Source organism: Heterocephalus glaber, unplaced genomic scaffold (assembly GCF_053883595.1).
Source record: "Heterocephalus glaber isolate CG9 unplaced genomic scaffold, H.glaber_assembly_v1.0 deba00001550, whole genome shotgun sequence".
Lineage (NCBI taxonomy): Eukaryota > Metazoa > Chordata > Mammalia > Rodentia > Bathyergidae > Heterocephalus > Heterocephalus glaber.
The window spans coordinates 17,420,916-17,445,641 of NW_028258343.1; the positions used below are offsets into that span (position 1 = coordinate 17,420,916).

Below are 24,726 nucleotides of genomic sequence, written 5' to 3' on the forward strand. Positions count from 1 at the left end.
TTAATTTAAATCAAATGTATTCTGAAAAAAGGAAAAAGAATTTGTAGAGTATTACAAATTTTCAAAATTTAATAGACATCAATTCTCATATTCATCTCATATTCATCAACAACTAAAACAAGATAAATACAAAGAAAACCACAGCAAATTTTGAAACACAGAGACATTTTTCAAGTAATCAGGGGGAAAAAGAACATTATTTTCAAAGCAGCAATACTTTCCCTGTAGTCAATTTCTTAGCAGTGACTGCTCAAAACCAATAGAATGGCACTTTTAAACTGCTGGAAGAAAACAAATGAAAACTTAAAACTATATTCAAAATAACCTTCAAAAGTGAATGTATATTTTTTTCTTTCCCTTCTTTCCTATCCTCCACCCCCCTCCCCCACTCTTCCCCTTCCTCTTTGAAACTTTGCTTCCTATTTCACATCATCTATTATACAGAAGGGAGGGAAGGGGCACTAAGATATATCATGCACAGGTACGAATTCCCAATGATGAATGTGATCATAATCTGTACCTAAAATGTACCAATAAAGTTACTTTTTAAAAGTGAATGTATAATAAAAGCATTTCCAGATAAAGTGAGATGCTTTCCTTATGAGTCTGAGCCACTAAAAAAGTGCCCACTGCCAAACAACTGCTGTCAGTGACAACTGAAGAAATGTAATATAAATTTCCAAAGCCCCTTCTACTCCACTGCATGTGAAACTATAAACCGTATTTGCATAAATTGGGGTTACTTTGAGTCCTGAGTGTTCAAATCTATAGCTATTCTTCAATACATAAGAATCTCACTATTCAGCTTTCTCTCCTTCCCTTTGCCTGTTGTAGGTCTAAAGAAATTACCAATAATAAGGGACAAATATCACTCTAATGACCATATTTTGACTTGTGCAATGGATTGAGTGATAAAATTAATATTAGAATGGGATTTGTTTTCTCTTCTAAGAGATCTCAGGCCTTATAAAACTCAGTGCTCTGTTCTTCATCAAAAAGTGTTAAGAACATTTATGGTCTGTACATCACTAGATACTTTCTCTTTTCATTTAAGAAAGAAATCTGTAATGAACCCAAGTATCCCAATCCACACTGTATGCTAGAGGTCTCAAAATCAGAACTCTTCATATTGGGTTACACATAAGTGAGTGTTATCACCGCAACCCGATTGCAAGTGAGTCGCCCCCATTCTGGGGTGAGTTCATCCGAGTTTCCTTTGTGCTGCACATGGATACTCTGCATGGTGGCTACAAAACTTCCTTCGCAGAAAGAGGAATGGAGGGCACGTACTTTATTGAAAGAAAGCAGGGCACAATTCCTTGCATCTGCTTAAGAGAAGGAAAAAAGAAATGTTTACCCCATAATCTCAAGCCAGTCAGGGATTCCAGAATAAATTATGTCTGCCATCCAGGACAGAGACAGATCAACTCACAAGTCTCATAAAATGGAAATTAACATGTGCTATAGTCAAGAGTAAGTTTAAAAAAAATACTGTCTAAATATTTCAGATGAAAAACCCTGGAAAAGCTTTGCTGATCTGGCTAAAGTGCACGCTCTATCCAATTTGTATTTTGCATTTCCACCTTTGGCCATTGCTACATAAACTGCCAGTGTTATTAATATATCTTAGTCTGTTACTTCTGGGCTTTACTAAATATGGGAAGACCAGAGAAACAAGTCCTTAAAAGAAGCTGCTAGGGGATGAACAGTTTTGTCTTTGCCTTTCTCCAGCTTACTGTGCTTCAGGCTTTCACAGAGGAGTGTGTGCCAAGAGCTCGCTTCACTGAATGCTTAAAAAGGGAGCTATAGGCCAACATGTACTTTCTTACACTTAGGAAAAACTTACCCCAGTACAGTGCCCCATAGTATGCGGTGATGTTCAACTGAAATTTTCAGTGTTTAACTGTGACTGTGATTTTTCTTTCTAAGCCATGTCATGCAATTATTGCACAACAACATTCTAGTTACTTGGGTTTATTCCTCACATGAGTGTATTTCATGTCCAAAAGCTGAAGCTGGAAGTAACATGTGTAGATGGATTCAGAAGTTTTCTATCTATCACCTTCACATAATGACTAAAATTTAATCTGTGGACCCAGAAGTTATTTGTACCCCATGTCTCAGAAAGGCATGGGATGCTGGGGACGGGGCTCCTGTTCTCAGTGCTGGAAAAAAACAGAAGTTCCACCTCTCAGCACTACCCCATTGTGGGTCAAGATTCCAACACAGGAGATTTGGTGGACATATTCAAGCACAGCACACAGCTTGAGTCTTCCTGATTCAACCAAATAAGCTTGTTAGTTTCAATCATTTTTTTAAGATTGCTGATCTGCATGAGAAATTAAAATCTTACAATAAACTCCCACTCCTTGAACTCAGTTGAGAACTGACTGCTCACCCACTTGAACAGTCGGTTTTGATGAAATATTTCTCCCATATAGAAAAAATTTTGATGTTTTCTGCGAGAGAGGTGTTGGGACACTGTAGGTAGTAAGACAGATGATATTTCTGTGTTGAATGTCAAATTAACTTTGACATGTGATGCACAATTTTGAAAATTATGCCATCCTTCTCTCATCCTCCATGTACTATCTCCCAGTTTTAAATATCCCATATCATTTTTGTAACTTTAATACTAAAGTCAGAATTTTCTGCTTTCTTTCATCATCTGCTATTACAAGTAAATGATTCACCAGAAAGTCTGACTTCATCATCTCTCAAGTTCCATATTTCTAAGACATTTATTTCATTTCAGTCAGTTTGAAAGCTCTATATTGTTCCCCTTTGAAGATTAGATCTCAAGGCTGATTCACCTCCATCTAATCTTTTCTTCCTGCTCTAATCTTTCTGTTATTAAAGGTCACTGATCCTCATCATTTAGTCTCTTGTTTCCAAACACTTTCTATGTTATTTTCCTAAATTGGTCATCTTTTGTCTTCTCTTGCCTATTTGGCCTAATCTCAGGCTCACACATATCAGTGCTGTACTTCATCTTAGCAACTTTGAATCTGTATACTTACCAACCTTCCACTAAACTTAAAAATATGTTCATAAACTTTGATAACTCTCACTCTCAGTTCTTTTCCCCAGAAGGCACAATGTTACTGATGGCCCATGATAGTGCTTTTTAGGTTATTCAGAATTCCTTTAATTTTCACTTCAATTTCAAAAATCCTTTAGGGCCGGGGATTTAGCTCAGTGGTTCCGCCACCTGCCTTGCAAGCACAAGGACCCAAATTTGATCCCCGGTCCCCCCCAAAAATCCTTTAATGTGTTCCTTGTTGAATCACAAGTCTCCAGAGATCATAAGACTTTTTGTTTCTTCCTCTGCATTCTCCCAGTTCCACTCTAGCCTCTTGTAGGCCCAGCGGAAGCTGTTTGGATTTAATGTCTATGGTCCTTCACTAACAAAGCGAGACTTCGCGGTAGAATACCCTTATGATACCCTTCTTTATTTCTGCCTCTCTTCTCCACATGCCAGAAATTGGAATTGGGGATGTGGGTAAGGAGAAGAGCAAGACACATGCTTGCTTGTTTGAAAGCTTCCTCAGTAAAGCAGGCGCCTTCCATGCACTGCTCAGAACTACAACTTCCACACATATCAGGATGGTTTTTCAGACAGCTAATTACTGCACCTTTGTCAGAGAGCAGCCCTCAGATTTTTCTGGAGAGGATCGAAAGCCACATGTGCCTGCATGTTGTTAGTCCCCAGTGACAGACCTTGACCAATAACAGGTGTGGGCATGTACAAAGTATTATTACAATAGAAGGTGAATGTTAAATTGATTTATTACAGTAAAAGACACATTGCCGTGAATCCCTCTCAAAACACCTCCCTCAGGTTGTGGGGAGAAAGGAACCTTTCTCCACTGTTGGAGTATAGACTGGTGCAACCACTGTGGAAATCAGCATGGAGATACCTCAAAGAACTAGGATTAGAGGTCCCATTTGACCCAACTATTCCCCTGCTGGGTATCTTCCCCAAAGAATTAAAAGAATCATACCACAGCATGATTATAAGCATGCACACCCATGCGTATAGCAGCGGGTTGTAATAGCTAAAATTGGGAAACAGACCAATTGCCCATCAACTGGAGACTGGATAAAGAAGATGGTTTTTAAAAAATATATAAAATGGAGTACTACTCAGCCATAAAGAATGAGAAGCTGGCAACATTTATAGGTAAATGGATGCACACTGAGGCCATATTCTAAAGTGAAATAAATAGGACACACATGTAAATACCAAATAGTTTCTCTGGTGTGAAAAACTAAAAGTATAAATAAGGATCAAAATGTATAATTGATATTGTGAAATAGGAAGAAAAGGTCTAAAAGAGTAGGGGAAGTGGAAGGGGTAGGGGAAAGGAAAGAAGGGAAAGGAAAAAATATGAGAAAATGGCCTGGGGATTTAGCTCAGTGGTTCTGGCGCCTGCCTTGCAAGCGCAAGGTCCCGAGTTCGATCCCCGGTACCAAAAAAAAAGAAAAAAAAGAAAAAATATGAGAAAAGGAAAAAAAGGGAAACAAAATCTTTATAAATAGGGAAGGGTGGACAGAGAATGGGGAAAAAATAAGAACCAAGACACATCATGTACAGGTAAAGTACCCAATGATAAATGTAAACGTATTGTATATCTAAAATGTACTTATAAACTTAATGAATTAAAAAAAAAACCTCCCTCATTTTGAACACACTTATCCCATCATATGTGCCGCTTTCTGAAGCAGTTCTGGAATCTTCTTTCCTGAAGGTTTTTATGAGGTTTGAGGACAAATATGCATGATGCTGCCAAGAGGCATCCAATGGGAAGGCGATCTCACAGAAACACTGCAGAGCATCCTCGTCTACTTACTCACCAGAACTGCTATGTGGCATTTCTGCTTCTTCCCAGCTCTGGACATGGAGGCAGCCATAGCAGTGCAACAACTACAGACACTCAGAAAAGGGAACTTCCAGAACTGCTTCAGAAAGCAGTAAGGACCATGGGATCAGTGTGTTCTAAAGTAAAAGAGAGTATCTTGAGAGAGGTTACATTCACCATACTGTTCAGTCATGCCATATGTATCCCCGTTGTCATCATTCCATCAATGAAATTCATTTACCTGTGTTTTGCACGGATTTCCTGAGTTGCTCATGGGATTAGTCTTTATTTGCCCATTAGGGACGTTTATTTAGCAACATTTCCTCCACTTTCCTGTATCACTTCTGCTGTGACTTTCAATAAATTGCTTGCAGGCCTGATTCTGGGGGAGGCAAATAATAACATTAGGAAGTGCTACTGTATAATCCCAGTTCTCATAATTTATCTTATCATCTTTGGCTTTGCTTTATCTTAAAGCACATGTTGTCATGCCTTTCCCGTCATCAAAAATTGCATTATGACTTCTTCAGTTTTCTCACCCTTTATTACTTGGAAAAAAATTTACATTATATCTATATTATATTTATATTTTCTACTCATCAAGATCTTTATTTTATTTCTTCATTTTTTACTTGAAAAGCAGCCATCAAGATCTTTCATGGCAACCGTAACCTCTTTCAGTGGCTTGTTCTGCACTCTGTAGAGTGTACTTCTTTTCCTACCTTTAATGCCTTTAATAAATGTAAAACCTCTCTACCTTTTGTGTGTTTTTTATCCAAAAAAGATCTTCCATTTTCTACTTTGAATATTAAAGTCCAAAGACAAAAGAGATGCTAGATGTCCCCCCAAAGCCTGGGGCATTGGTAGGTGGGGCTTTGGGGAGGTGATTGGATCATGATATTCATCAGTGTAATAGTCCACTAATGCATTTATAGCTAAATGTGAGGTTGGGAGGTGAAGCCTGGTTGAAGAAGGTTAGTCACTAGGGGCATGATCTGGAAGGGTCTATTCATTCCCTCCTCCCCTGATTGCTGTCTGTTTCCTGTCTGCCATGCTGTGAGCTGCTTCTCCTCTCCCTCGCACCCAGCTCACTGTTGACTGAAAACTCTACAAACTGTAAGCCCAAATAAACCTTTCTACCTTTAAATTAGGGATGTCAGGTATTTTGTCTTGGTGATGAGAATGTAACTAAGATGATTTGATTTAAAATAATCTCTTAGGGTGGAGACAGGATGGTTCATTGGCACAGGGATTCAGAGTAGGGTAACTATGGCTGACAACAGTTAATTTCACATTTTAAAATAATCAGTAGAGATATTTTGAATGTTTCCAACAAAAGAAATGATACATATCTGTGGAGATATGATGATTACACATTGTATACGTATATTAATGTCACACTGTACCCCATAAATAAGCTGTTATGGTTTGGATCTGGAATGTTCCCCCAAAGAGCTGTGTGATCGGAAGGCAGTTGGATCATGGAGGTGCTATAATCTCATTGGTTTAGTTCACTGATAAGTTTATAGCTAAACCTACTGTAAGGAGGTGGGATCTGTTTGGAAGAGGTGGGTCGCTGGGTACATGACTGAAAAGGATCTCACTTTTTCCCAAGCTCCTCCCTTCTCTCATAGCTTCCTGGCCATGACATAGGCAACTTTCTTCCATGGCAGGCACTTCTGCCATGCCATTTTCTTCATTTGAACCTCTTGCACATGGACAAAAACTTCTGAAACATGAACCAAAATAAACCTCTCCTCCTTTGAGTTGCAGGTGTCATTCATTTTGCTCTAGTGATGAGGAGAGTTGTCAAGATATCATTTTCATAGTGCTGGTTTAACAGGGAGGCAGAATCCAAGAGTTGGGTCAGGAAGTCTTTCACACAGATTTCAGAAGGCTTAGGAGAACAGAGAGTGTGCTGCTGAGAGGGCTGTTCATGAAGCTGCGAGAGTAAAACTGAAAGTGCAGTAGAAACCCCACAAAGAAGGAGAATCCAAAGACATGAAACACCAGCTGAGGAAGGCTGCAAGCAGTGAGCAAAGCCACTCCAAGAAGGGTCATGAGAGCTCCAAGCAGCCATGCTGTAGGGATGGGCCACTGAAGCCCTTAGGATTTACATTCCACCACCTGCCTTGGGTGTTGGACATGGAACTATAAGATTTATTATTTGCCTTGCTGGATTTTGATCTCGTGTTGGTTCAATTTCTATCTACCTATTTCTAACTTTTGAATGGGAATGTTTACACTGTGCCATTATTTGTTGGAAATGTTTAACTTTCTTTTTTACTTTTGCAGGGGATCACAGCTTAGGGTTTGCCTTGAGTTTCAGAGGAGAGTTTGGACTTCAACATTTCCACAATGCTTTAACTGTTGCAACTTTGTTAACTCTTACAGATGGACTAAAAGTACTTTGCATAATGCCCTCACTTAATTTTTACTCTTTGTGTTCTTAATCATTTTTATTTTTTCTTTCTACCTGAATTAAAGCTACTCTCTCAAAAGTAAAAAAAAAATGTTAAGAGTTCTGCTGTTGAAATGACAACAGGAAGTCCAATTTATAGAAAAAAAGCACAATTGTTTAAAAAATTTAAAGCCACAAGCACTTAATGAATATAGAAAGTGGATAGGAGCATACAATAAATAAATGTTTATTCAAGAAAATCTACTAAACTCCAGTAAGAAAGAAGAAAATTTGAGGTATTTGAATCACAACTTGTTTCCTCACTCTCTCTGCTCAGTATCAACAGAGTTTCTTTCATTCTGGACAGGTTCAGCCAAAGACACAGATTCTCTGTCCCCTTAGGTGTCTGGCAAGGGCTAGGATGCCAGCATTTATCAAACACGCAGATATCTTTTACAAAGACTGAATTCTAGGTGACTGCACAAGAGGTGCAGTCTTATGGTTACTCTTTCTTCACACCCCTCTTGCTTAGTGCAGTTTTGTTTGGCTGGGAAGATTGATGTCTTAATTGCTCTTGCTCCAGCGAATCTCTAGGGTAAAGGTTCCACTCTGGGGAGATGAGCTAAATGGACCAGAGGCTAACACCTCTGCCTGGAACTCTTATTGTAAAGGAGGACTGCATTCATAGGGAAGTCTCCACCATCACCCCATGACTGGGAGACTTTTTGCTCACAAAGAGAGGAAGGTTTTTAGAGTAGAAAGGTCTGAATTTCCCCATCATGGAACTAACTTACGTGAAACAGAGTATGGGGAAATTCAAGCTCCTAGGTACTCTTAAAAACAACAGAAATGTTTGAAGGCAGTAAAAGCAACACAGTAAAAAGGTGAATAGCACTTTTACCAAGTAGGTCAAAGGAAAGAGATGTCAGAGAAAATCACTTCCTGGGTCAGAGCAATCTTCAAACCCCCTCTAAAATGAGGACCAAATTGAATTGCATTAAATGGTGGAACAATATATGCATAAAAGCATTGTAAAAAATAATACAGCAGCCAGTAAGCAATTCAAGAAGACTAATGTCGGAGTATGGTCAAGGAAAGAAAACAGTCAAAGGTTACCCTGCTAAAGCCACTCCCACCCTGGTAAATGTTGCCATGCTCAAGTTTAGATTCTCTGAAAAACAGCATCAAAACTCCCCAGTAAACAGTAACACCAGCAGCTAAATAAACAGGCAAACAACAAGTACCACAGAGTGGCTGAGATTGATATTCACAGTTGTCATAGTAAATTATCTAACTGTTCAGTTTTTTTTTAAAGTGAGATATCCCAAGAAATAGGAATGGCTGGCGCATACACAAGTTAATAAGAATGACAAGAAAATCAGGTGCTAAAAATTTCCTTTCAGGGTTCCAGATGTTGACCATAGCAGACAGACTTTAAAGCAGCTATGATAAATGAGTGCAAAGAACTAAATGGAACCATGCTTAAACAATTATGTGATGACAAGGTTTATCAAAGACAGAATAGCAAAAGAGATATATAAATTGTTGTAAAAGAATCAAATGGAAATTCTGCAGTTGAAACTATTGAGACCAGAATAGTCTGGGAAAATGGTAGAGTGGTAAGCAACAAAAATTCAGCCTCTCTGGGATTTGGAATCCAGACACTAGAAAATAACATGTTGAGCCAAAAAGAAGAAGGAAGAGGAGGAAGAGGAAGAGGAGAAGGAGGAGGAGCAGGAGGAGGAGGAGGAGGAGGAGGAGGAGGAGGAGGAGGAGGAACAGGTCATGGATACCTGGAAATCAGGAGAGATCTGACAGGAAAGTTAAAACCTATAGGAGAAGGAATAATCTGCACTTTCTCTCTGGCTCCCAGGTTGTAACTCCTGAGAAAAGAACCTAGAGAGGAAGTGAAAGCTGAGGACTCCAGTGGGCTTCAGGGAGAAATGCAGCAGTGGAATGGACCAGTGGATGCTGTGAGCTGAAACAACCGGTGAGTGACTCCAGCCCAAGTACCTGTTGTGGCCTCTGGAGAGAGTGCTGGGTTGAACTCCATTCCAGAGAACTGACTGTTTGAACTCAGGACACAGAATAGCTGACGGACAGCTTTCATTCAGGGTTCTCAGTGTCATGTTCCCACAGTGACTGGGTGAGGGCCAGCCATGGTCAAGAAGCCATGAAAAGCCTGGCAAGAGACCCTCTGAAGAGCTTAAGCTAAAGGAGACAGGTCCCACCTCCCAGCCACAAGCCAGGCTCAGCCTGAATTGCTGTGGATTTGAAAGTCCTAGAATTGGGATCTTTGGTCTAATTCTACTGCCTACTGGTGTAGTAGATCTGGGGTCTGACTTCCTTCTTTAACTACTAGTGTGAGCAGGGAAATGTCTTGACTTGGACACTGTCCCAAAATTCAAGATCCCAGAAGAAAAACACACATTTGAAATCACAGAGAAATTTAGTTTTCTCGTTTTTTGTTTTTTCTCGGTGTGTGCATTGATTTTAGGTGTTTTTGTTTTGTTTTGATTCTCTTTTTCTTTCTTTTCCTCCTTTTGTCTCCACCATTTTACTGGGACTTGAGGAATTTTCCTTTGTCCTTCTCCTCTGCTTCTTATGTCTTTTTCTTACTTTTGCTCTTATACCTTTAAATTTTTCTCCCTTCAATTTTTCTCTCTTCTTTATGCTCTAAATAATTTCTTTCTTTTTCCTTCTATTTCTAGCCAGTTTGCCCTCTACTTTTACCTAAGCTATAAACATCCTTCTATTTCCCAATTAAGATCCTTTGTACTACTCTCTTCTCCTCATATCATATAGTTTAAGGTTTCAAAATTTTCTTTTAGCATTCCACCATTCCCAAGCCCTATATCTTTAATAGTATAAGTGTGTAAAATTACTATCAAATTCTTTTCTACCATTAGTGGAGATAAGCTGTCACAGGTAGTACATACTAGCTATAAATCAATACCTGGGTTGTCTTAATGTTTACACATAATTGTGGTTTTCTTCTCTAGGGTTAAAGGTGGTACATAATTCATTCTTTTGGTAAGTTAACATACAGTTTATCATGGTGGATACTATTGTAGCTGATTTGCATGATATTAACAGGTTTGCCTAATTGTCACTATTTTTCTGTAAACCATCACTCGGATTACCATCGTTACACTGACAATACTAGAGTACATTCCCCTCCCAGAGGACCTGGAAACTGGGCTAACTACACTGTATCCTCCCCTCCTAAATTAACCAAGGTGGTTGGATCTTGGGGTTGTTGCAAAGGGTTATAGTTAGCCATGGGGGATACCCACCTTCATAAAACAAATACTAATGGTTATGAAAAATCAGATAAACACCAATGCAATTGTAATAGAGGAGCTCAGTACCCCACTGTCACAAATGGACAGACCAACTACACAAAAAATCAACAAAGAAATATCAAAATTGAACCAAACCTTTGAACAAATGGGCCTAATAGATATCTACAAAGTGTTCCATCCAAAATCAATTGAATACACATTCTTCTCAGCAGCATATGGAACTTTCTCCAAAATAAGCCACATAAATGCCCACAAAGCATGCTGAAGTAAATTCCAAAGAATCAAAATTATCCCATGCTTATTATCAGATCATAGTGCACTAAAAAGGTAATAATGGCAATCAGGACTATAATCACAGTCATGTGTTAAGAAATACTGACTTGTTTGCTACTTGCTAGATGACAAGAGGTGGAACAGGACGGCCAGCCCCTGTAGCACAGACCGATGGCTTGGATTCCCTCCAGAGCAGATAGGAAGATGTACATTATGGTACTCATAGGTCCAAGGGTGCTGGGTAAAAGCCAAAGATCAACCAGTTAACCACCCACTCTTACAGAGTTGATGAAACAGATGAGTTTTTCACTGGTGTGATCATCTGGCCTCTACCTTTATTCCCCAAATAAGACTTACAGTTGAAATGGGACATACTAAATCTCATACTAACCATACACAAGAAGTCCTAAATAACACTTATGGAAGGTGTTTCATTATTAAATACAAAAGTAAAAATGATGAGAACAGCCATTCTACAAAATTAAATGGCCTTAAATAGCCTAACAGCAGCACAGGCTGGAAACTGTGCCCAGAATGGTGTGTGTCCATTCCTGACAACTCTGCAACTGTCTCCTCTGCATTACAAGACCTACATTCACAGACTGGTGCAATGTCAGACTCTGCCATAAAGGTCAGTGGCTGCTTAGTTTGCTGATTCTTTAAAGTAATCAAGAGGGGGGAAATTGCGCATTTCTCTAGCTATGATACTGCATTGTAATGTTTTATGTTGCACGATCCACTGTTGTTGAGGGCTAATGTCTCACATGCCCTTGCCCTCTTCTTCAGACTACTGAAAAGTGATGGGTCTTCAAAAGACAGAGTGTAATATTCCTATGTATCCTTTAGATGAGACCAGTCAGGATGAGACTGTGGGTCCCTGGCAAGACAGGAATGACCCCCTCCTCAGCCTAAAGCAGTTATATGAAGTTGGAGTGGAAGGTGTTCTGCACCCCCTTAAGAATAAAGGACTGGGTGGGGGTTGAGGTAGGAAAAAGAAAAACTAGGTTAAAAAAAAAGACAAGGAAATTGAGATTTTTAAAAGTATACTTAACTGCAGCTTCAAGACACAAACGTTACTCAAGCCTTTTTTTCTTCCAGGAAACTTAACTAAAAGCAAAAAAAATCTAAAGGTCTTAAAGACAATAAGCTTATAAATCTGGACTCTGGATCTGTCCTTTTCACCTGCAGATTGGACTTCTCCCACCCTTAAGGAAGCAGCATGATTGGTGGCAGTGATCTCAACTCCAAACACACGGAGATGGCTTGCGTGGTAACCTAATAGACGGTACGAATACACATCCTAGGTCCCCTATCTTGGAGACATCCCCTTAAAATACCCAACTCTGGCTCAGCGCGTCTCACTTCTCTGAGTGCCCACACTTCACTCTTGAGTGCATCCTAAAATCGCTTAGAAATGCTTCTCATGGAGTCGGCAAATCTACGCATAAACTCATTCTACAAGGGTGGGGTAGCTTCCTTATTTCCAGTCTTCAGGACCCTCAGACCCAGCCCGTGAGAAGGTGGTATCATTTTGTAAAGAGCTACGTGTTCTGTTGTAAGTTGAACATATATCCTCACAATACTACTTTGAGTAAAACATTTCTAACTAGAGGCAATCTATTGTAAAAAAAAAATAGCTTGAAGAAAAGATTCAAAATGTAAAACACAGGGATAATGTTAAACTCATCATGTTTAAAATCACAGTACTTCTTAAATAATGATCTGTTTGTGGTAAAATTTACAAGGGAAGTAACTTAAGAGAGATTTTACTTTTCTCATGAAATTTCTTCTTTCTCTACTCTCTTTTGTTGGGTTTTAATTATTTAAAAATTAAGTAGTAGTAGTAAGTTAGAGTTTACTTCAGCATCTGTTTAAAGTTTTGTTGCATAATCTGGTTAAATAAGCCACATTATATATGATTTGTCTTATTTTTTCAAAAGGTAATTGTTCTGGTATAATGTAGTCAGTCATGATTATTGTTGTAAAAGTAAATTGTTTTATTAAATTGATATTTTGTGCATTGTTTATGATCATTTAACCAGCAGAAGCCATGCTACTGTTAGTAAATAAGTCTCAGTCTTTACTACAAAATTTTTTTCTTAGTTGGTAACATAGACATTAATTCTTATACAACTTATTCAAAATTTTTGCAGTTCTGTTATGTGTACCTCGAAAAAAAATTCCAAACTTGTTACTAAACTGTAATTTTTGGTATTGGCATAAGTAAATGATATACTTTTTTATAAAAGATAGTTCACATTGGCTTAAGAAAAAGGAGACAATTAACTTTGTTTCACAACAAATTGGCTTTCTTTAATTTGGCCACTATTTTCTTAGTTCAAATCTCCTATACAGACTGTTTTGCTTTGCCCTTCGCTTTGTTTGTTTTGGTTTTTAATTTTGTTTTTAGACAGGGTCTCGCTGTGTAGTCCACCCTGGTCCTAAACTCATTATGGAGTCCAGGCAGGCTTTGAATCTACAGAGATTCTCCTGACTCAGAATGTTAGGATTACAGGCACGCAACACCATGCCCAGCTGCTTTGATCTTAGTTTGTACTAGATGTGCTTGAAAGCTTATTGTTCGTCAAAGTTCTAAAGTTTTTATTAGAACTTTTACCTACAGAATAGATGAGATTAGACTTGACAATGGACTCTAAATATATTTAGCTTAAGAGCCAGTCTTTCTAAATCTCTGATATTGCTCAATTTGGCAAGAATTGTTTCATGACACTGGCTCTGGAAGTTGGGCTTGACCTGATATGACCACAGCTGGGGAAAGCTACTTCAGCACTGATGGACACAACCCCAAATGGTTGGGCAATGCCTTCATACAATTTGCAACAGAATACTGGAGAAAACTGTATATCCAGATGGTTTCCTTTTCTCTTCTTCCTTCTCCTAATGTGTTTAAAAAGTTAAATGGTACTATGCACTTCAGAAGGAAAACCCTTAAAAGCTCATTGCAGATTAGAAAATAGCATACATGAAGATCAAATTTTTTTTTAAAGAGAAACTCCTTCTCTGGTGTGTTTTATTTATTTTTTTGGTACCGGGGATCAAACTTGGAAACTTGCACTTGTGAGGCAAACGGCAGAACCACTTATTAGTAAGATCCTATCACAAGAGATCAAGTATGTAAGCAAGTATACACATCCTTTGTTGAGAATAAAGAGATACTTGAAGCGTAGTGCTATTCATTGTCTTCTTACTATAAGGTATCTGGAGGTGGGGCTGGAAATTTGCAAGCTTACACAGTATGATGCTGTGTATGGCAATGAGTGAGACCCTCAGAAAAGAAACCACAGTTCAGGAAAAGTGTAGACACAAAGGAAACACAAGGGAGCATACTTAAAATGGTTCGACCTCAAGCCCCAAATCCGAGGAGACATGGACTTTCCTTTATTTTTCTTTGGTTCAATTCAGTCCCTATTCTCTTGGTTCTGGATGCACAGGGGAAGTTTCAGTTTCACATGTTAAGGGCCGCTCCTCTTTGTCCTAGTGTGGCTGCAATAGTCTTGACAGTTTTACACAATTGTGCAAAGGTAAATAAGGTAACTTCTTGATTCATACGGCCCCAGATTGCACGGCCTCTGCCCCTCATAATGACTTGATGAGTCTACGCTTCACTTAGGGTGTGGGAAATTTAGTGCACATTGTCTGGTTGCCAATGTGATACGTTCATAGTCAACCTGTGACTCTTTCTCAGTGTCTCTAAGACCTCACGCTAAGACATTCTACTTTTCCTTTCTGCCCAGGGAAATTTCTCTCTAGTTTGTTAATGAAGCCTAGTATTATAATTTGGATCTTAAATGTTCCCCAAAGGCCAATGAGCTACAGCCGTGGCCTCTAGTTTTTGGTGCTCTTTGGAGGAGGTGGACACTCCAGGTGCTGGGGCCCAGTGGCTGAGAGCAGGTCATTTCGAGCATTTCCCGAAGGGGTTCCTGGGACCAAGAATCCTTCATCTCTGCTTTTGGCTGCCATAGGTGAGCAGCCTCCCACCACGTGCTCATACTGTCATATTCTGCTACCCAAGCAAAATATTCCAGCCAAGCAATTAGGGATTAAAACCTCTGAAACCACAGCCGAGATAAATCTGTTCTCCTTATACATTGACTCTCTACAGTGCATTGCTACAGCAAAGCAAAACTGACTAACGCTCCCAGGACATCTGGTGTACGCCCCAAAACCTCCCTTTTTTATTGTTATGGTTGGTTTATATCTAAGTGTCCCCTCAAATCCTCATGGGCTCATAGGTGGGGCTTTTAGGGAGTGATTGGATCATGGTATTGTAGATGGGTAAGTTAATTAGATATCTTGTAGGCAGTTAGACAGGGCTGCTCTCAAGAAGCCAACACAGGAAGGAGCCAACAGGGTGAACAATTGAGGCACACTCATTGGTTAGCATTATAAAAGGGAAAGAGGTACTACTTCCCCTGGAGATAGATAGCAGTGATTGATACTCTAAATGGGAAATTCCTTGTATGTCACTTGTCTTCCCATTGGATCTCCATTTAACCAACATTAACTGGGTGACTGTACTTGGATCCCCAATTAATCAATACTACCTGGGTGACTGTACTTGTAATCTTATTGGTTGGTCATGGTTTTGTCCCACCTCATTGGTAAACTAGTTGATAACAGGCAATTAATAAAATACTTGGAAAAAGACAAGAGATGAAATGTTATCATACCCATACTTTGTTTTGTATTTCTTTTAAAGAGAGAGTATTAGGGAGCTACACACACACAAAAGAACAAAGGTTACAAAGGCTGTTTCTACTAGCCACAGCTGCCAAGTTTGGAAGGCTGCAGTACAATATAATGTTGCATACATTAGTCACCTTTCTGTTGTTGCAACAAAATACTTGGCATAGACAACATAAAGAATGAAAGGCTTGAGGCTCATGGTTTCAGAGTTTTCATCCTCAGGTTGGTTGTGTCCAAGGCATAAACTTCACAGCTTACAGGTATGGTGAAGGAATGCTGCTCATGTCATGGCGGCCTGGAAGCAGAGAGAGCAGGAAGAGCCAGAAGAGATACAGGTAATCCTCGTTGAATGACTGAGTTTTGGTCTCACAACTAGGTCATTAAATGTTGATCACTAAAGGAATTGTATGCACCATGTACATTACAATATTCAGAACAAAGAATCGGTCAAAGGAAACTCCAGCCTGATGACTTTGCTTTTATTTGCCTAACTCTTACATGCAGTACTGTAATGTATAACAGATCGTAAAACTAGAGTCCTGTATTCTACAGTACAATCAATTAGCAAAAGTTACTGTATAAACAAGTACTGTATAAATAAGGTATACTGTACCAAAAAGACACTTAGGCTCTATACACAAGACGTAAAGAACTGTACAAAAAAGGATGGGTCCTAAGTCTGAACAGTCATTAAACAGGGGGTCCTTAAATGAGGAATGTCTGTATTCTTAAGGAATGACCCCAGGGACCCAGCTCTTCCACCTAGACTCCACCTCCTAATAGCCCAACCGGCTATGAACTCATTCGTGTGTTAACCTATGGATGAGTCAGTACCCTAAGGATCCAATCACCTTCAGAAAGGCCCACCTCTGAAGTTATGTGACTTTGGGGGACATTTTAAAGAGTTAAACCATAACAGTAAACAAACTTAAGATGCAAACAATACATCTGGTCACCCCCATCACACTGAAAATTAACAGATTAATTCTCCCAGATGACTATATAATCAAATGAATTTCCTGTGCAAGTATAATGAATTCAAATATTTCCATAAGAAACTGGAATTAAACACTTATGATAAAGACTTCTCCTACCACTCCTAAGAAACTAGGCGTCCACTTCGTCTGTGTCATATGGAGTGCTCTGCCAAATTCTATTCCTCTCACTGTAAATAGTTGTTCGTTGTCTAACAAGCTACCTGTATAATGACTGTTTGGACTTAAAACCCAGGCGCACTGTTCAGACTTACGACTCATCGTTTTTTTTGTACCGTTCTGTACATCTTGTTTATAAGGTCTAAATGTCTTTTTTGTACAATACACTTTTATACAGAAGCTTCTGCTGATGGTACTGTACAGTACAGGTCTTAAGAGACCTGTTGCCAAAGGGCCAGAAAAATTTACCAGGGCATTCTTTTTTTGCACTTCTAAGGATTATTTGCTTCCAACAGTTCCTCAGGTGGCTTGGAGGTCTGGAATTCGGCTGTTAAAGGAAGAATGCCTGTAATGTACTTATTCAAACCTTATCTGTGACAACTGCAGACTCCTGGGGACGAGATGACTCCATCCAAATCCCTGCACTCTGCCCTGACCCAGCTCCAGCACGCTTCCATCAGGATGAGGCCACGTGCCTCGCACGACCCCACCACCCTGGGAACGGCTGCCTGGCCAGGCTCAACTCATTGCGTTAACCAACTGCTGAAAGGTTCCTAAACTCCCTTAGACCAGTTATTAGGATGCGTTTATGTGTCTCTTGCAACTCAGAACTTCAAGGACCTGGGAGTCATACTTCTGAATTGCAATCAAGAAGACCCAGGTCTGTCTTCCAGATTCTGAAGCAGAACGAACGCTGTCGGCCTCATCACATTTACACTGACCAACCCGTCCCACTTCTTTACTTCTCAGAGGACTGAGTACCTACATTTCTCCTTCCACCCCTCTCCTTTTAAGAAACAAGTTACCTCTGCAGGAATCAGAATAAACTGAGCTCTTTCCCCTACTGTCGGGAGTTACTGGATAAAATGTTTGCACCGCCTCACCTCACGTCCGGATGTATTCACGGCTGACGGCAACTCCCTAAAAGCCTCATCTCAGTTCCCTTGTCCAGAAGATTCCAATCCTGACGCAAACCACCTCCCTTTTTAACTGCCTTCAGAGCCTTTAGAGGGACTCAGCAGCTTCTCGTGCTGAGTGGAAACCCCGGAGGGCAGAGGGAATACTAGAAGCAAGCAGAGCAGAACCTGCGAGCTGGGAGCACTGAGCAGCCACAAGAGGGCGCGTGTGGAGCAGCAGCGCCAGAAAGGGGCGTCAGTGTAGGGGGCGGAGCTTCCAGACGCCGGAGGACGTGGGTGAGTCGAGGGCGCACGCGCTAGCACAAGGGCACTGAGGGGGCGGGGCCAAGCAGCGGCTGCCTTGGCCTCGGAAAGCGGAAGTGGGTGCAGGGGACCGGAAGAGGGTCTACGAAAAGCGGAAATAAGTCCTAGGGTCTTATAAGTCCTAGGAAAATAAGTCCTAGGTCTAGAGCTCGGCGCTCTCGGGGGCTGACTGTGGGATATAGTTGGTTCTTAGGAACGAGATCCTGGAATGTCGCTGTGGGGTGATTGCTAGCGTCTTTCCGAGCTAATTCCAAAAGGCAGAGTCGCGGCTCCCTGCAAAGCTCCCGCGCAGGCGCACTACCCTCTGCTGGGAGAAGGACGCTGGCCCCGGGCAGCGGGGCCGTGGGGACCAACGTGGAGAATCGTGTCTCCAACGCTCTCCTTTAATCTCGGAGCCCAGTGGACCCACGGTGCTAACTTAGGTAATGCTCCCCGGGACCTGTAGAATTCGCTGCCGGTGTATTCTCTTGCTTAATTAAAACATTTGTGTTATTTGTGTAATGCAGACTACTTTAAAACAATGAGCAACACAGTCTTGGTATGGATTCTTTCTTTTTTTGATTAAGTTTGTTGGTATATTTTGGGTATACAATATGATGACATTAACCACTGGGAACTTGTACCTTCACATGATACATCTTGGTTCTTATTTTTTCCCCATTTCCCTTGCCTTCCACCCCACCAACCCCTCCCTCTTTACATAGACTTGGTTTCCATTATTTTCCTTTTCTCGTATTTTTTTCCTTTCCCTTTTCTGGATTTTTTTTTCTGTGCTGCAATCCTTTTAAGATTACGCACATATTCGAGGATAGAGGAGATTGTTAAGAGCACAACTTGAAAAGGCTGATAAAGACTAAGACCTCCTAAGCAACTCCTTTCCTCCCTAACTTCCGCATCTCAGAACCCGGGGTACAGCACCTGTTGCTGTAGGTGCTGCAGGAATAGAGAAAAAACGGGCAAGGGCAAGAATAACAAAAGACCCCTTCTGTGAAGGCCTGGCGCTCCTGGTAGAGATGTGTGGGGGAAGAAGTGTAATTGTGAAATCGGGAGGAGGAACATGGAAATAAAACATCTGATCTGGACACTGGTCAGACAAATGAGTGTCTAGTGATCAGCTGGAGCACAGGGGTCAGCATTTCAGTGAGGGAATTCATCTTGTGGAGAGCTCCCGGAGTTGGACTGGGTGAGTGGTGAGACCAGTAGGGTAAATGGGGAGTTGATTTGTAGCCAGATTCTTAAGTCGTGTGGGATTTAGTCTTTAAGAAAATCATTGGCAATTTGTAGACACTGTTCTAGGTGCTTCAAATGACGTCTTGCAGCTAAAGTTAGTGGGACAAGTTGGTTAAAGAAGTAATTCGAGCAGTGAGTGCAGGTTGTAAGGGATATGAATGTGAGTGCACACGGAGTTAGAGAAAACGACCTGGAATTACTCCGAGGAAGAACAAAGTGAAAGAAGTAGAAAGACTGCATATACTAAGACTTGGAATAGTGAGAAATCTGAAGGATTTGAAGAACTGAAAGTTGTTCATTTGGGGCTGGGTGTGGGAATAGTGTGCAGGTGGTGTGTAACAACTTGAAAGGTTATGAGATGACAGCCAGAAATCAAATCGAAGCTTGAATAGTGACAGTCTGAAGTCACATACTTTTGATTTTTTTTCCGTGTTTACTGTCTGCTGTAGCCTAATTGTTTCTTATTAAGTACGGATTCTGAATTTAATGATTCCAAAATAATGGATAAACAGGTGAGGACTTTCAGTGTATCAGTTAGCTTATTCTCTGATCACTGAGGGAAGCTGTTATTTTATTACCTCGGTAGAAAATGAAAACAAACAAATCGGAGAGTGAGACCTTTGGTCTCAGATCTCCAGACAGTCTCCTTTCTTCCCCCTTTCCAGTAGCTTGGCAGAGAGCTTGCTCAGCGGGGCAAAACTCTTTTGTATTGGGACAGCAAGGCAGCCTGCATGACAGATTTAAACATTTTTGCCCTGAAGAAAGTTATAAAATTTTAAATGCCTCAGAACTTTTTATTGTATTGTAATTCTGGGAATAACTGACATACATTTGGTTATCCAGTTGCTCATACAAATCCTGAATCTTAGGCTTTGCTTACTTGAATTTTCAGGTACCACTACACCTACTACAATGGCTAACCTATCTCTTCAGCACTCAATTCTTGTGTAATTTAGTCTCTGAACTGAGAATTGGGATGAGTATGTACCTAGTAGGCTGTTGTCAAGTTAAGTTTTTAGAATTGGACTTCTTGCAGCCAGCAAGTCTAGCAGGCCTAAGCAGTGTGCTTGAGTTTTTCTAGTACTAACCTGGTACAGACAAGAAAACCTGAGAGGAGAGAAAGGGGGGCGGGTAGTGGAAGGAGTAAAAATGAGGGGAGAAAGGTAGAAAAATGTGTAATTAATAGAAAAGAGTACATGAAGTAATAAGCTTTCCTTAGAGAAATCCACATTTGAATGATAGGTCAAAGATAGATCAAAAGATTATAAAGGATAAATTAGAGATGTTTGTAGGAAAATAGATATACTTTGAAAACAAAACATTAAGTGAAATAAATTGGACACATTAGCTTAACTACCATATGTTTTCTGTCATTTGAGTAGTGAAAAGTACAAATAAAGAGCAAAATAAAAGTTTGATGAAAGGAATTAGGGACGTAATCTCGCATATGGGAAGGGGTTCAAGAGACCGAGGATTTAAGAGGTGTCATGTACCAAATAACCACAGTGAATGTAATCATTATATCTTGTAAACATGAACAAAAAAATAACAGTAATAATGAAAACGGGGAAAGGGAATCGAGAAGGATGGAGGGAGGTGGATGAGGAGGGGAGGGGAATGAAAAGAAGATATGTTAAGCACATGTACCTCCTCCCTAAGGTGAATGGAAGCCTCGTGTACTGCAGACATGTACTGATAAAACTTTACAAGAGGCCTAATGAGGCAAAGGATTAGTGTTAGGTAGACATGTAAGTAAGTGTTTAGTGAGGTAAGGATAAGGAAGGAGATGGAGACCTAGTGGCATTCATACTGATTGCTGCAGTACCCACAGACCCCGTACAAATGAGAGCAAAAGATAAGTTGTTTCTTTGTTATTCACAATGATAATTAAAAATGTTAATTGTATAAGGCGCTACTCCTTATTTTCTAGCTCAATTCCTTGTTCTTTTTCCTAAACACAGCATTACGACAAACAGGCAAATTTATTTTTCTCAGTAGCCATCTAAGTCTTTATCAAGTCTCTGTACCAGTTTTGTTTGAAATCATGACCCGTGTGGAGAAGAGCAGAGGCTCTGCCCCCGATTACTTTTCTCCACTCGATTGTCTCTTCACATTCGATCAGCCCCTAAGGAGAACATGCACTGCGCACAGCACCCACATTAAAAAAAACCGCTGGGAGACTGTTTGGCACTGAACATGTAGGCCTGCCAGCTTTGTGAACTGATCTGGTAAGTAATCTTGAGAGTGGATTTTTCCCGAGACTAAAAGGAGCCCTGAAGAGTGGAAAACTGGAGTGGGAGAGGAGGGGAGAGAGAAAGAGTGAGAACAGAGGCCATGCTGTACGCATTATTATATGTATAAGCATTAATAAAACTGGGCAAGGGATCCTTGTCCTTTCTGAAAGGAAGCAGAGATCCAGGAACCTCAGACCAGTGGACTGGGGTGGCCCTGTGGTAGGCTGACAGAGGCCTAGTTATAAAGACAACTTTCTTTGGCCATCTTACAATTTTACTTCCTGGACTTGCATTTCTTAAAAAGCCAACAGTGAAATAATTTTTTTCGATGTTGTAAATGTAAATCTCATCTTTAGGAAATGATAGATACTATAATACCTATACAGTGATAACCATATTCTGTATCATTTAGTTTTAGACATATTTAATTTAAAAAATTTTAATTAAGGGCCTGACTTAGTCCATCTTGTGGTGCTGCAACAAAATAGCAAGATTGGGTAATTTATAAAGAGCAGAAGTTGCTAGGCATGGTTACAGTGGCTGTAGTCTCAGGCACTTAGGAGGCTGAGGCTGGAAGATCATTTGAGTCTAGGAGTTCAGGGCAAAATAGTGAGGCCTTAGTCTTAGAAACAAAAAGTGCAGAACTTGCTTCTCAGTTCTGGAGGCTGGGAAGTCCAAGATTAAGATGCCAGCATCTTCTGAGGGCTGTCCTGTGCTTCCAAAATGGTGCCTCCAATGCTTGTGCTTCATGGGAAAGGAGTGCTGTGTTTGTCACATGGTAGAGGACAGAAGGGCAGGAGGGACAAACTCCATCAAGTTGCTTTGTAAGAACGCCTAACCATAGGCATGAATGCGGAGCCGACAAGACTTGGTCATCTCCCAAAGCCACACTTTCCAATACTATTGAATTGGAAGTAACTTTCAGTGAGTTTTAGAGGGTACAAAAATATTCAAATCATCATGCAGCCTTATTTCTGTTTATTTTCTAAATTTGTTTTGGGGTCGGCTTTAGGACTATGTAATTTGCATGCTGTAATAGATTACCTCTAACATGATCTTTTAAAGAAATGATATTCTGAAAACATGCAAAACTAGAGTATCTTAAGGTCTCCCTCTACTACTAGCTTGTCCACATGGAAATAACTAAAAAAAATTTTAGAAGGTGATCTGAATTTATTTTTATTTTCTTTTAGTTACTCCTCTGTAGACCCAGGAGAGCTGGTGTGTTGCTTGATTTCTTTTTTTTAGTATTGTTAGAACTCCAAAAATTAGAAAGAATCAAGGGAAATAAAGTATAATCCTATGAAGTTACTAATATTTCAGTTCATACCTATAGAATATCAGACTACATGATAAAAATTTTACTGGTAGAAAAAAAAGATCCTTTTAATGCAAGTCTCTAAAGGAGCTTAACAAAAAGAGAAACTATTTTCAATTAGATAGCTGTTCCTCAGATTGATTCTAAAACCCTTATAGATACCTAATCCCTTATGTAAAATGGTACAGTATTTGCATATAACCTATGCTCAGCCCCCATGTACTTTAATTCACCTCTAGATTACTTACAATACCTAATATAGTGTAAATATTATCTAAATAGTTCTTAAACTGTATTGTTAGGAAATAATGACATGAAAAAAAGTACATGTTCAGTCCAGGTACAATTTTTTTTCCATCTGAGATTAGTTGAATCAATGACTGCAGAACCAGAGGACATGGAGGGCCAACTGTATTTGAATTATTTTGTTTTATGTATACATATTTTGTTTCCCTGAAACTGAAGACTTTTGTTGAGTGTAAAGATGATATATTTCTCTCCACAGAAAGGAATTCAGCTCATTGAATTGCTATAAAATAATCTCTTAGCAAGTACATATGTCTATACTCTTAAATCTCATTATATGAATTTCTTAGCCATAAAAACCTATACAGAAGTGTAGTTTCCTTTCTGGCCCATATGCTAAGCAGTTAATCAACTCTTTATTTTTTAAAATTTAGCTAAACAAAGCTGTTACCTACTTTGAATAATCTAAGAAAGAATACTGTCCATTTTTAAAATATTTTAATGCTAATCTAGTTATTATATATATATCTTCAAAATTTACCTTTAAAAAACCAAAGAAAGCTTCAGAACTTACTTTGAATGATGTGATTTGGTGTATTTCCCTATTTTTCCTGTAGACCTTGACTGTGGAACTGGGCCTAGGTAGAATAAAAATGGAAGTGAAAAAGAAAACAATAATGGATGGGGATGAGAGAGATGGGAACATGAATGGAGATTATAAACAAACTTCGGAATAAGTATATCCTATCGTGAGAATATAGGTCTGGTTAGCTAATTTGTTGCAAGTCCCCATTGCTTGTCATTTCTGAATAACTTCTGAAATTTTTAATTTTGGTTTCTTCCACAGAGAAACCGAAAGTAAAAGATCTTGGGACAACTTAGTATTTACATTTGGATGATTACTGGGGAAGCCTCCCAAATCCTTTTGTTTCATTTTTTCATAAAGACTTTGTACTGCTTATTAGTAATTACATTTCTCATAGACTTGAGCTTTCTGCCTTTATCATTTTATTTTTCCTCATCTTCATTTTTTGAGTCCTGCTCAAATCCTGAGAGGACCCTTATTTTAAATGTGCTCATTTTCTGTTAGATTGGCTGTATAGATTTAGACTTTAAATAGTGTGAATTAAGAGACCTTGTTACAATACAGTATCTAGCAATAAATTGAAGTATCTTAAAATTATCTGAAGTATTTAACAGCACAGTTGTATGTGCTTGAGTACAACAAAGCTCTAAACAAAAAGGACTTGTGGTTGCTCAGGACATAGTTTATTTGATTAGATTATTGTATTTTCTATTGATGTTCCATGAATCTTGACCATAGTTTCTGAAGTGCCCCCTTTCCATAGTCAGACCTTTTAGTCCCCCCTCAAAAAGCAGGAAAATAGGTCTTTGAACCAGGCTGTACTTTGGGGAATGGAACTATCCCAGATAAAGGGATAAAGTAAATATGGGGTAAAATAGCCAATGAGTGAAAAAAATATTTGCACAAAAATCATGTAAAGTGAGTCATCTGCTTAGCTAATAATTTATTATTAAGTAGTGGTAACATTGTACAGTGTTATAGTAACATTGTCTAATAGGCCATATTTGATGGTCATTCCTTGTAGCTTTCTGGGCCTTCAAGAGGCCCTAGGTACTTTAAAAGCAGCTAAGACCAATAGAATCAATACATACCTTACGTCTAACATTTTTCAAATTTTGAAGCTAGGGCTGCTGTTGGGATAGGAGGATTTATACAAGAGAGAATATTCTGTGGGTTTTGGAAAATGAGTC

The 24,726-nt window shown here is 39.5% G+C and overlaps 1 protein-coding gene and 1 long non-coding RNA gene across 5 annotated transcripts in view; one reads left to right on the top strand and one right to left on the bottom strand.

The window, feature by feature from the left end:
- Nucleotides 1–53: 53 nt before the first annotated feature.
- Nucleotides 54–17,912, bottom strand: LOC110349468 (uncharacterized). The gene is made up of 4 exons (XR_002395424.2): nucleotides 17,587–17,912; nucleotides 10,949–15,843; nucleotides 5,104–5,244; nucleotides 54–1,328 (listed from the first exon to the last, which is right to left on the bottom strand). It is a non-coding gene; the product is annotated as an uncharacterized LOC110349468 (long non-coding RNA).
- Nucleotides 17,913–17,971: 59 nt separating this feature from the next.
- Nucleotides 17,972–24,726, top strand: part of Echdc1 (ethylmalonyl-CoA decarboxylase 1) — a 43,080-nt gene continuing 36,325 nt past the window's right edge. The window contains exon 1 of one of the 4 annotated variants that reach the window (XM_087190149.1): nucleotides 17,972–18,344. The gene's annotated coding sequence lies outside the window, so the exon portion shown is untranslated. Of the gene's footprint in view, nucleotides 18,345–18,473; nucleotides 19,106–24,726 lie in introns of those variants that run through there. The other 3 variants (XM_004845957.4, XM_004845955.4, XM_004845956.4) reach the window with 3 other exon arrangements.